At 39.9% G+C, this 13,933-nt stretch overlaps 1 non-coding gene across 1 annotated transcript; it reads right to left on the reverse strand.

Moving 5' to 3' along the window:
- Positions 1–13,596: 13,596 nt before the first annotated feature.
- On the reverse strand, positions 13,597–13,690 carry trnai-uau (transfer RNA isoleucine (anticodon UAU)). The gene is made up of 2 exons: positions 13,653–13,690; positions 13,597–13,632 (listed from the first exon to the last, which is right to left on the reverse strand). It is a non-coding gene; the product is annotated as a tRNA-Ile (tRNA).
- Between the last annotated feature and the right edge of the window lie 243 nt (positions 13,691–13,933).

The raw sequence follows: 13,933 nt of genomic DNA on the forward strand, positions 1-13,933 counted from the left end.
GTACGATTGCTGGATCCTTCGTATTCGACTGAACTATAGCACAGATCTGCAGTCCACCACTAGAATACTGTGGGTGTGTTGTATAAGCCATACCGCCCAAAATAGTTCTAAAACAGGAGATGCATCCTCGTTTAGGAATGTGGTATAAAGTGAAATGTTCAAATGTTGGACTCTTCCCAGACCAGTTCAAAATAGACGTAAAGGGGTATTTACACACTCTTTCGAAATGTAAGAACAAGCTGTGCAGACCTTATCTTTATTTACCTTGTGTAATCATTTTTCATAAAGTGTAATAGTATTATAGCATGTGCCCCTGCCAATGTTATTGATATGTTATATGTGCTCTTGTTTGTATTGTATGTAGTTTTGTTGTTTTCAACTGACATCAAATGAAAGGGAATGAATTGCTTTTTCACAGTCTTTTCGAGAAACTCAGTTTTAATGCCCTCCATTTTAATGTTGGTTGTGCTTGCGTGCTGCTTCTGTCTGTGAAACTTGAATGTTCTGCTTCTTCACACCGAATTGTTGGCAGGGGTTGAGCTTGTTATATAATAATAATAATAATAAAGTTATTCATTATTATTATTATTATTTTAGATAGCACCTTTAAAGGTGGCTTCTCAAAGCGCTTTACAGGATGACAACAACAATAAATAAGAAGAATACACAAGATAAAACACAATTAGAATATATAGAGGAGACAGTGGATGGTGGTACTAAGAAAAGCAGAGGGGTGAAGAATGGAACCAGTTAAGTAAAGCCTTTTCTGAAGAAGAGGGTTTTGAGTCTGGATTTGAAGGAGTTTAGAGAATTTGACTCACTGATATCCTTGGGGAGAGAGGTCTAGAGCTTGGTGACATAACAGGAGAAGGCCCTGTTACCCATACAATGTAGACGTGGTTGGGGGACAGTAAGGACAGCAGAATTAGAAGAGCGAAGGTTGTGAGGTGGGGAGTAGGGTGATAAAAGTTCAGACAGGCACTAAGGTGCCAAGCCATGCAGAGCCTTATAGGTGAGCATGAGGATTTTAAAGTCTACACGGAATTTGACCGGTAGCCAGTGCAAGGACTCCAGGATAGGAGTAATGTGAACACTTGCACTAGACCTGGTCAGGACCACTCAGACATCCTGACAAGTGAAAACAAATGGTGTGCCGAATGCACCAGTAGTTCACGAAACTACGTTTCTTCCCTGAACTGCTTTGCTTGTGAAGTGCCAAGCTGCCTTGAATGGATCGCAGAAATCAAATATATGGATGGATTCGGAGTGTGCTTTCCAACTTTTGTGCAACATTTTCCTTTGATAGGGCGCAGTTGTCTTCACAATGTGGATTAAAGTGAAAGGAGTAACGTCAGTATAAAACGGCTTTCCTTCTCGATGCATCTGTAACGCTGCTCTGTAGAGGTGAAAAGGATCCGATGCAGATGCAGGAGTCGTAGGTAGGTAAGTAAGCGTACAGAGCAAAACCAGGAGCTGAGTCGTAGTCCGAAGGCGAAGGTAGGTCGAGATCCGGTAAAGGCACTGGTGGCGAACAATCCAAAATGTGAGACGGAATCGTGGTCGAAAAGAGAGCTGCAGGGTCAAATCCGAAATAGGCACAGATAGCAAACAATCCAAGGGGCGAGACGAGATCCGAAGGCAAAAGGTGAAAACAGATTTCCAGGAAGGCAAAAGGGTAAGAAACGCTAGGCAGAGCAACTAAGAAGTGAACTCAATACCGAGCAACGGGAAGTAGATTAGAATGGTATAAATAACCCGGCGAGCCGCACGGTAGAGCAATTGCAGGTGTGTTAACTCGTGCAGCGGCGCTTGTCAATAGTAATCCGCTGCTGGTACTGATTAGCTCGCTTACGTGTTGATCTCTGCTGGCTGGTGGTCGTGACAGCACCATGGTTGTTTTCAATATTTCTAATGATTTTGGTTTCAAGATCTCAATTTAGTGTGAAACATAAAAGCCAGCTGGATAAATCTCTTACACATCATTTATAATGGCCTTTCAACTAATAGCCCGTGCAGGGATCAAACCCCAGCTGTTGTTATGAGCTGTGTTACGCTCTGCAACATTCAGATTAGAAATTTACCTCTGCTTCTTCATTATATACACAGTGAGCAATATTTGCAAACCTATTGCCCCCCGTGGACTCTGTATTTGATTGTGGTACAGGACCAGTCTTGGAGAAATGAAGTGAGGAGGGTGTGTTCATTAAAAGGCTCACAGAGTCCCTGGGAGGATTCAAACCACCACCCCTTCAGTTAACAGCTGAGCCACAAAGACTCAAGTAGAGCTTTACACTTCTCGGTCTCAGTGAAATTGATACACTCGATGAATTTCTGGAGATTCAAGGAAAAGAACCAAGAGTGGCTGAGATTTGCAGGTTTATTTCATTCCATTCTGTGATTTCTGAAGGGAACGCTGTGAAAACACAAGTTTTGACGAGAAGGGATGGACATGTAAGGTCCCCAGGCTTGGACAGTATGGTGAGGGCTGCAGGTTGGGGGTTCGACAGCAGCAGCAGCAGAACCTGATCAGTATCACTTACCTCCGATGTCCTCCATACATCCATGCACCAAACATTGAAAATGACAAACTTGGTGAATTTCCACCTATTTTCATCAAGTTGAAAAGAAGAACAAACAGTGTCCCTGGATCTGTTATCAAAAACACCACCTTAACTTCTTGGTTCATGTCATGTAAACTGACATAATCAATGGAGTCATGCCGAGGTTGTGAGTTTAAGCCTCACCTGGAGCAGCTTGGTTTTCTGTCTTGACAGGCAAACAGTGTTTTGTGTTATTTGCTTAATGGAGAGATGATTCTCTGTTAATTGTGCTCCTCCTGGAAGAGGTAAAGATGTGAATTTCATAAGGACATTAGTGGAGATGGTGTATCTACTATCTGTGTGAGTGCTGTGCAGGAAGTGCAGTCTGTGGTCTGGGAAGAAGGGACTCTCTTCGGTAGAGCGGCACTGTTCACAGGAGAGAATATACATTAAAAAAATATTTTTCAGGATGCTGATTTTTCTTCTTTGGGGAATTAAAAGGAGTGCAGTTTGTGACCTTGTGGTGCAACGGTACCACGTCTGACTCCCAGTCAGAAGGTTTTGTGTTCAAATCATGTCGAGGTCAGGCAATAATCTTTCAGGTTCTGCTGATGCTGAACCTGGAATTCTCACCATGCAGTTGAGTTCTATCTGTACACCACATAGATAATCTTAATGAAATAACAGAGCAGTGCAGGACATGCGGTGAGGAGCTCATGCAGCGAATACTGTTGAAAATGATAAAGTCACTCTGCACATCTGGGAAACATCACGTCTGACTTTAAAGAGAGTTTCATCTGAGAATGGAAGTTAAGAAGTTTCACACCACTTTTGTTTTACAGGCTTAATACATCACCCCATCTAAAACGAAATTCTAAGTGAGAAAAATGTGTTTTCTAAATTCTTATTAGTTTTAAAATATCATCTCTTTAAAACAGACAAAGGGTTTATGTGTCGCTCTGAAATTCTGATTGATTTAGAATTAAAAGAAAAGACTGTTTTCTTCCACAACGCCGTGAAATGATCAAATCTTTCACTCTACTTCTCTCTTGTAGTTGTATTGGGTCACGTATCATGTTTAATCACTTCTTCTAAACACTGGTGCACGTTTTCACCATGAAAAAAAAAAGACGTTTTTCCCTTACATGATTTCTCTTTTTTTATCAAACAGAACAGAAAGAAGAAAAAAAGAAAAAGTAGTTTCGTAAAAGAACTCTGTCGCCCTTAGGATATGTCAAGCGCATTGGACATGAAAAGTGCCCAATAAAAGCCATTTCTCTTTGTTTCTCTTAGTGTCGGGGCTGCTATTGTGTGTAAAGGAGGCAACTTGCTAAGCCAGCAGACTCAGCGCTTACTAAACGCAGATGTCTCAGAGCGGTGTGTCCAAATGGCTGTAAAAGAGGAGCATTCTGCCGGCGCCGTGGCTTTGTAAGTTAAAGCACCTGTCTAGTTAACGGGAGGTCCTGGTTCCAAATCCCAGCGATCATTCATCAGGACTAGTGTTAATATCAATGGAAAGTAGGAAGTAGGAAAGCATTTAAAGTAGAAAAAAATCAGTTCAGATGATGTCTTTTAATTTTTGAGAAATGTGCACACACATCACAAGACACTTAACTTTTTCTTCATTAGAGCATGCATATAAACAGCTTATCTCAAAATGTTTGTAATCGTTATTTTTATAAAATTAAATACATCGTCTATCAATAGTAAGAAAGTAAGAAAAATATTTTAGAAACTATGAACTATGAAGAGCGCTTAGCAGGTTGTGTCTTTATCTTAGTCAGTAAAGCATCAGATTTCCAATATGGGGGTCCAGGTTTTAAGTACCTTTTTGGGTAGCTGTGTTTCTGAGGCTTTTGTGAACGCCCAAAACAGTTGATGTATTGTCCTTCAATTTTTCAAATTGTGCCATGGATATTTTAAATGTTCAATCTTTTCAGGCTCTTTAGCATTTTCTTTCAAATGCGAAACAAGTTCAAGGTGTTATTGTCACTGGGCTGTAGGTACAGTAGATAGTCTACATGAGAGTGCATGTAACAGCACAGGACACCCAGTTAGGAGCTCACACAGCTTTCAGCTCAGTGCGCAGCGCTCTCTTGCCTTCCTGAAGATGACGTTAAATTAGTTAAAATCATGTGATAGTTAACAAAGCTTAATAGTGAAACAGCCAGCACAAATGGTTGCGTTTGTGATTATGTCACTTCTCTACTACAGCAGTGTCGATAAAAGAAACTCTGAAACAGCTAAAGCACTGCACAACTGAATTCGGGAGAATAATATTAGGGATTCTGAGCGATATCTACATACAAGCAATCCAATACAGATGCTGAAGTCTTTAAATATTGACTCTCCCTGTTGTGCTGCCTTTTCCTTGAAGGAAAACTATTCAACTGGAAGAATGTTTATCGCAGGTTTAAAACTTGCCGTTGCTATTTGGAGAAATCCACAAACTCGTGTTTTTCATGTGTTTTAAAAGACAGCCATACCCACTGACAAAATAACGACACTGCTGTTGATTTTTTCCGGACCCGAATGACAGTTGACCTTTGTGAGCCAATTGATGAAGCCAACCCAGTGAATACTATAGCAGAAGGTGGAAGAGCATTCAACTTTATAACTACCGCAACCACAGGAACAACAGCAAGAAGCAGAATCAATTTCCCATTGAATGGTGTTGTTGTTTGAGGTATGCGTTGTGAACGCATGCAGAGAATCCCACAATTTCTTCTAAACTTGGACAAAGTATTTCTGATGGAGCGCTGTGTGCAAAGATTTCATAAACTGTACTCCTGCTGACAATTCGGTGTGAAAAAGCAGAGCATTTGAGTTTCACTGACAAAAGCTGAATGCAAGCCAAAAGCAATATTAAATGGAATAGACAGCACACTACGATTCGCACTGACTGAAAAGTTATCTCGGCAGCTGTTGTTACCCGCATGAAGCTGAAAGGGTCAATGAGCATTTCTGTTGAGATGACAAATTAAAGCTTTTTTCTGCCTTGATGTTGAGCTGACAAAAACTATCTTGAAAGATATCGCAATCTCTCGACAGACTGTCGAATAAATTCTTAACTGATTAAATTCTCATCGGAAGCAAGGTCTTAACATAGAAGAACCTGGCAGCAGTGGAATTTGAACCCATGCCTCCAAAAAGACTGGAGCCTAAAATCCGGCACCTTAGACAACGCAGCCACACTACCTTCTGCAGCACATTCCTTCCTCACATTACTCAATCAAAGAACACTGGGCTTTAGCTCTTGCCCGACATGGAAACGACTGTACCTTCGTTTTCTGAGATATTTCCTGTCACTTGGTGAAATATCAACTTCTTTGTCAGCTCTGAATATAGTTCTTCTTTGGAGCAGACTTCGGACCTTTTATTTAATTTATAAAGGAGGGCGCATTCCGAAATGTGTAATTCCTGTTTTAGAAATGCTCTGGGCGGTGTGTCTTCTTTTAACGCACAAACAGTTTTCTAACTGTATACTGTAGATCAGTGCAGCTATCGTACTGGATTTAGCTGGGATTCTCACATTTTTCTTGAGAAGGTATTCAGGGTTGCTTGAAACTTGAATAAAAACGTGATCTGAAACTACCAACTGTACCTTCCAATCTCTGATGTTGCTGTAACTAAACTCGGATGTGATCTTTTGCAGATGTGCAGTGTGCCTTTACTCTTGTCGTATTAAACACTAGCTCTGTTGTTGGGCATAGTTGAAGGGGAACAAACTGCACAGAAAATTAGGGAATGATAAAATGTTTCTACACTTCAAAATGTCCCTTTAAAACCCTCCTCACACACGTCAGTGTGGGGAGTTTGCAGGTAGAGAGGTTTTACAGATGCTCATGATATTTCTCACGGGGTGTTACCTGTTGTAGTATCTCTCTCTGCGCCTTTGGAAATAAAAGAGCGGCTGAAGTGTGAGGTAACGTTTTGAACAGCCTCTTTGTCTTACAAAACAAGAAATGAAAATCAACTGGTAAATTGAACAGTGCAGTAATCAGCGCAGTATACAGTAGGAAGCAATTAAACAAAATGATTAGCAAAAATTGAAGTTGAGTAGATTGGAGTAAGAAATTAATTCTATTTGTAAGCAAACAAGAGCCTGTGCTGCGCATGAGACACACCAATCTTTCAGCATTTCACACCAATCTTTCAGCGTTTGATTGAATTGACAAAAAAATCCTCTCCCGATCTTCATCTTTGAAAAGGTTAACCTTTTGAGCCAGCAGGTGTAACACTGCAAAGCTGCCTGTTTCTCACAGATGTTTGAAGCTGTAGGTAACATTTTGCATGTTTGGTGCCACGGCTTAGCTGGTTAGTGTGCCTGACTAAAAAACAAGAGATCCTAGGTGTGAATCCCAGTGGTATCTATTCATAAACACCAGGCCAATCACTGCCAATATTTATGGAGCTCACTTAGTCCGGATCGCGGTCACCGAGGACCACTCCTGTCTCCCCAGATGACACTTTTTATTTTTAAGATAAACACGAGATAAACAACGTTTGTTTGAAACCGCTCCACAAATTTTCTCACATGCACGTATTCTCAAATATCACCACAACAAAACCATAAAGTTTGTTTCCACAGACATGACACTATTATGCAATTAACCAATAAATTAATGAACTAGCAGAATCCCAATAAAAACACACAGCAACCCGGCAAGCACAGCATGTCAATATCATACATTTTTACCAACAAAACCGCAAAAGCAAAAACCAGCAAATATATATATATATCCCTTGTTTTTACCTTATTCTGGAGCATGATATATATCCAAAATAACCCAGACTAGTTTATCTCAAGAGCTAGAGACTAGTAAACGTTATTGATTACGTAGTAAATGCTTGAAGAACGAGCGCCAGAAATAAGGCGATTTGATTGGTAAAAACCGCTGTCATTCACTGTATTTTCAGCCATTCAGAGCCCTTAGGGGGTGAGACTTCCTCTAAAAGCTTCAGGCTGCATTTTTAGCTGTCAATCATTGATTCAGAAGGGGTAATCAATCAGTTTTTTTATCAGTTTCTTATCAGTGCTCCTTTTTTTCACACCAGAAGGCAACTCTGAGGTTTTTTTTCATTGCATAACAGCAGATAAAGGCTCTCTAGCAGTGTCTTATGGTTTTTATAGCAATTGCAATGGTTTTTATTCTTATTATTTTCAATATTTTTATGATTTTTTATTATAGGCGTGAAATTTCATTCCAGGTCCAGTCTTCACAAAACATGATGTATATTTTTTTCTAATTGATCAATTTGTCCCAAGTTTTTATCCAAGCTAGTAGCCACCTAGAAGAAGGTTTTAAAATCATTACCAGGCCCTTGACATGCATATAGTTGAAAAATCTGACCTCTGAAGACCAAAAAAAAATGTTCGCCAGCTGTTTTTTTTCATATTTTGTTTTTTTTTTTCTGCTGAGTGGACACATTAAGAAATATAAGAAATTTGAAGAAGACATTCCTTACATTCACCCTCTACATTAGCAGAGAAAAGAAGGAAAGATAGTTAGTGTCACTGGACACTGCGTCACAGATGGCTGATCTCTTCTCCCTCATTATGCAGGCTTACCCACTCATGGAAAAACTGTCCTCCAGCGATAGTCAGCTGCCATCACTGACTCAGACATGATGTTCGTGTACATATTATACCTTAATTGTACCTGGCACTGCATTACAATAATTTGATCAAAATGTCTAATGAACAAACAATAATCAAATATTTTCCTTCTTTTAGTAGATAAAGTCTTTGTCCAAAAATGAAGCATTTGTTCCTTTCCTCTCCTACCAGCCTTTATAAGTCACCCAGTTTTCTCTGAGCCAACAGTGTGAAGTATGAGGCAGTCAAGGCTAACACAGCCGAGCGCTCTTAAGAGCTGGATTAAAGCTCCAGTCTCTTTGGGGGCATTGAGTTGGATTCCACTGCTGCCAAATATCTCCAACTATCTCTGTGTCAAGTAGAACTTGTTTTTTTGTTGTAACATTCCTGTGGTTTAAACCAATTTCAGACCAATTAATTTAAACAACCATGCTGTTCTTATGGCACGGCAAACAAAAATAACATGACACCTCCTTTAAAACACACATTTGCTGCAGAGGGACCAGGAGAACTCAGCCTTATAGTGTAATGTAATTTTCTCATGCTTGTTTTAAGATAATTGTGATCGAATCTATGATCAGATCTATGACCCTTCATAAAGGTAGCACAGATATAACGTGCCACGTTTTCAGAGAATTGCATTAAATACAGGTCAGAAGAAAGTGAAAAAATGTCCGCTAGACAGTTCAGCAATTTCATCGGTGTTCTCTGTTGTTTAGGTGTAGAGTGTCAGATGTTACAACCAGGAACCATACAGTTTCAGGCGTCAAAAAGACTTCCCCAAAACCCTGATTCTCTCCTTGCTCCGATGATGGCATCCACACATTTCCTGCAACAAAGCTGGGATACAGTCTTCAACAACACAATTGAAAAGCTTGTTTAGAGAACCACACAGTGGCAGGCGTCAAAAAGACTCACCTAAACCCTGATCCTCTCCTTCCTACAATGATGGCATCCAAACAATTCCTGCAACAAAGCCAACAAAATGAGTGAAAAGAATATTCCCTAACCCTGCAATCTTTCGCAATGAAGGACTGTGTGTGGTCTGTGTTAAATACACTGTTCATCATTTATAATAATAATCATAAACCTTATTTTATATAGCTCCTTTAAAGGTGGCTTCTCAAAGTACTTTACAGAATGATAACAACAATAAAATAAAAAAATACACAAGATAAGCAGGATGAGGATATACAGTTAGAGGAGACAGTAGATGGTGGTACTAAGTACAGTAGAAGCAGAGGGTAAGGAAAAGTTAAAAAAAGGTTCTTCTAAAGAAGAAGGTTTTGAGTCTGGATTTGAAGGAGCTTAGAGAAGGTGACTCTCTGATATCCTTGGGGAGAGAGTTCCAGATCTATGGGGCATAACGGAAGAAGACCCTATCACCCAGGGAGTGTTGACGGGCTTGGGGGACATATAGGAGACCAAAATTAAAAGAGCAACGATTGCAAGGTGGGGAGTAGGGCAATAATAGCTCAGAAAGGTACTGAGGTGCCAAGCCATGTGGAGCCTTATAGGTTAGCTTGAGGATTTTGATGTCAACACAAAACTTTGCAGGCAGCCAGTGCAAGGACTACAGGATAGGAATAATGTGATCACTGATCAGGCATAGTGCAAATTTCTCCATTGTGGCCGCTGGTTCATTTTCGACTGTCAGCTATTAATAAGTCCTCTATTTGACTTGATCAACACCAATCCCTAGAGATTAAATCAGTGAAAGATTTATTTGACAGTCTGTCCTGAGGTACGTCTTTCAAGATAGTCTTTGTCAGCTGAACATCAAGGCAGAAAAAAGCTTTAATTTTTCTTCTCAACAGAAATGCTCATTGGTCCCTTCAGCTTTATGCTGGCAACAACAGCTGCCGAGAATCAGTGCAAACCGTAGTGTGCCATCAGCTCCACTTAATATTGCTTTTGGCTACACCACAGAGAGAATATAATATCATGCCAGCAGCAAGGACTCGCTCGTGTGTACAGAACTCTTCCATTGTGCTCAGCCTCTTGATGTGGAATTGGGAGTCCAATGGTTTTGTACACCTTCTCACACGCCTCAATTTATCTCTGATCTCTATAGGAGACTCAATACCCACTTCTGAAACTCTGAAATCATTCACATTTTGTATCAGCATTTGAAAGGAATTGGGTGAGGATTTTCTTACACTATTGTTATATTAGCATTACTGTAGTGTTGCTAATGTGCTACATGCAATTTATAATCCTAAAATTTTAAAATTCCCACATTTGTAGTTGATTTTGTGTGATCTTCACCTTCACACTATTTTATGTGCCATTTATTGCTTATTAACGTACTATTTTTAACCAAAATACTATTAAGTAAGACCTGTATGTATTCAAATAGTATTATTATTATTTATACTTACTTGTCAAAAGAGGACTGCTGAGATTTTTGCAGATTTCTTCTTCGTTGAAAAACATGAAAGTATTTAACCAAAATGGCGACTAACGAATATCAGCAATACATTGTGGTATATAACCGGAAAAGTTACTGTGTTTCCAATGTCAATTATATATGCGTTTATTAATGTTGTCAATATTACGGTTGCAATTTAACATTGATAATACATCGCAGCAAGGTGCTCCCTGCTGTGTGCTGATGTGCAACTTTAACGCATGCAGTTAGTAAGGAAACGGTCACTGTTGTAAGGTATTATATATAATGACATTATGGAATAGGATGGGGACAGGCCTGGCGTCACAGGGGGAGGGAGGAGTGTCGCCCCCTCAGTTCTGGACAAAAGGATTTTTGAACACTTTCTCTTACTTAACCTGCACCCTAAAAAAAAGTTGTACTTTGTCAACGGTCAGATAACACTAATTGACACTAACAGTCACTCGGACTGTTTGATGTGAAGGAGGGCTATCCGTCCAGGAACGGCACATATCAGTGTCATTATTGGGTGTCAACATTACGATCCTGTTTGTTCAGGTGGACCAATTTCTTGCAGTAGTTTATCCTTATACTTAAAATCGTTATATAACTAGACTAGTTATAGCAGTCTGTGCTTTCTGTTGGTTTTACAACTATTTTTTCTTAACGATTCAGAATCTCGTTACCATCGGATGTAGCTGCAAAAATGAACGCATTAGGTACTTTGTCGCTCCAGGCAATACTAACCGTGAGAGTGCTGAAAAATGTGAAACTGAACTTCATCGCAAATACCAGATTGCTAGTCTTTATTACAGAGATGAAGACAAATTTCAGCGGCCAAGTTCATTGCAATCGACCCGTTGTAGATACCGATCAGCCTCAAGAAAAAAACATCACTTGTGCCTTTAAAAAAGAAAAGAAAAACAGAGTTGTAGGTATTGAGGTAATTTCAGGTAGAATGTAAGAACTAAAGTTAACTAGTCCCACAGTAATGCGTGGGGTCCTATTAATAGAAAAAAAAATAGTTGTCACCCGAAAACACAACAACCACACCACGAGAAGTCTTCTGGAAACCTAGGTAAATCCCTGTAGTAGTCTAACAGCTATAAAAACAATCAAATGAAACAACTTAAAAAGAAAAAAAACATTAAAAACATATCTAGGGAGCAACAAAAACACAGAATCTAACTGCGAGAGCTTTTTCAAGTTTCTGGTACCCCATCGTGCTCCTCTCGTTTAAGAAGATATCTCTCATCTATCTGTGTACAGGTCAGCTGGAGGTCCACAGCTGATGGTAATTTAAGTTAGTAGCTGTGTTAGCATGCATGGGCTGCAAAGGAACAAGTAAAGGTTTATTCCATTCTGAAACGAGAAGGAAGCAGTGGAGCCTTCTTTGGGGGTGATACCAAGGCATCGAAAGTTAATTTTTAATTATTGTTCCAAAAAATGTTTCATTTGTTTTCTTTCTTAAATGTTGTTGATTAAAAGATCTTATTAAATGTGAAAAAATCTGATTGTGAAAAGGTCAAAATGTTAGTGAAAAAATGTGTAATGTGAGGAAAGATGAATTGTGGGAGCCCCTTGACTCCTCATGTCGTACTGTATTTCTCTCTCATTCTACTAGGAGTGGCACCGCCACTTCTGCATAAAGTCCGTCAGTGGTCATTCCAGACAGATCAGGTACGACTGTGCTTCGGCACAAGAAGAGACATGTGACTTGCGAGGATCCCGACAGTGTCAACCTTCTTCTGGAGCCTGGATAGCTCAGTTGGTAGCACATCAGACTTTTAATCTGAGAGTCCAGGGTTCAAGTCCCTGTTCAGGCAGTTGTGCTTTAAATCTATTGTGAATGTCATTATAAATCGGTAAGGTGTCGGTCTCGTAAACCGATGATCGGGGAGTCCAACCCCTTCCATGCCTATTTCATTTGCCAAGACTTTACTTTATCTATATCGTCAATTGTCTTGCAATGTAGAAATCTCTGTAATAAGAAGAACAGAACTATCAGTAGTAGTTAATAATCCTTCGACAAAGAAACGGGCGCATTCAACACACCAGCCTCCACTGCTTGTTAGGGTGGCTGAGTGGTCTTAGGTGCCAGACTCAAGGACTCAATCATGGATAGTGACAGTTTTATGTTATTCACAACACGGATTTCCATTCATGTTTATTAAGATGTGTAATTTGTATGTTGTTTGTATGAGAACAGTTTCTTCAAAAGTCCTGTCAATTAACAGTGGAGAGCTAGCCGACGTACGTCTTCATGAAAACGCTCTTTAAGGCGATTACAAATGTCTTGGAACAAATCTGCATCATATTTTTAAAATAGTTTAGCTCAAGATGCAACGGGAGTATAAATGAATTCTCCCGCCCTCCATTCCAAGATAAAACTCCATGTGAGAATCTTATTTTACTTGAAGTTGATGATGTTGGTCATTATTGGAAATTGCCCAGTGATATCGACTCAGGTACTCAGTTGTTACGTGCCATAATTCGATACATGCAAAGCATTTGCATTCCCTCCAATTATCAATAAAGTCAATAATGTATTAAACATTACATGCCACTTCTTCCCTAGATGATGTTCATGTTGGATCAGTAAGAAAGGCATGCCAGGTTGTGCTTGAACCAGCATCTTACTATCATTTTAGTCCCAACCTGACCACACTAAGCAATTGTACCACAGAGACTCAAACGGGTCAGTTTTCTCCATTTACGTTTTTTTGGAAAAAAAATCATCTAATTTTTAAGCAAGATTGTATTTCAAATTTCACAAATTGTAAGTATTTCTGGAAAAACACTGTTTCAGAAAGAAACTGAGTAGACGGGAATAGCCCAGTCAGTAGAATATCAAACTTTTCATCTCAGGGTCCCTATTCAGGCGGCTGATTTTCTTGCAACGACTTATTCCATGCTGAAACAAGCAGGAAACAATGTTTCAGCAGTGGAGCCTTCTTTGGGTGTGATATAGAATAAACCTTTACTTGTTTCTTTCAAATTAATTTAAAGCTCATCTCCAGCACCTAAACTCGTCAGTTGCTTTCAGTAGCTAAAGACACAGACCATACTGCTCCAGGTGAGGCTCCAACTCACAACCTCGGCATAGCTCCGCTGTGTACTGCCGTATAAGTACCGCGCGCTCACCAATTGCACCACTGGAGCTGTGGAACACCTGCTCCTCATACAGACTGACGCTGCAGAAACACAGGGTGAAAACAGGGTTTCGGTTGTGAATCCATCTCCACATGGGGGAAAGGGACAGTACAATAGAAAAGAATATACAAGAGAAGAAACGGAAAGAATTGTGCTCACTGCAAAGTAGGAAGGAAAGAGGTGGCCGGATACATAAAACAGCTCGGTGGATAATTTCTTACGACATTCTTTGCTGACAACCAGCAGTCGGAT

This window comes from Atractosteus spatula, chromosome 10 (genome assembly GCF_055471065.1).
Source record: "Atractosteus spatula isolate fAtrSpa1 chromosome 10, fAtrSpa1.hap1, whole genome shotgun sequence".
NCBI lineage: Eukaryota > Metazoa > Chordata > Actinopteri > Semionotiformes > Lepisosteidae > Atractosteus > Atractosteus spatula.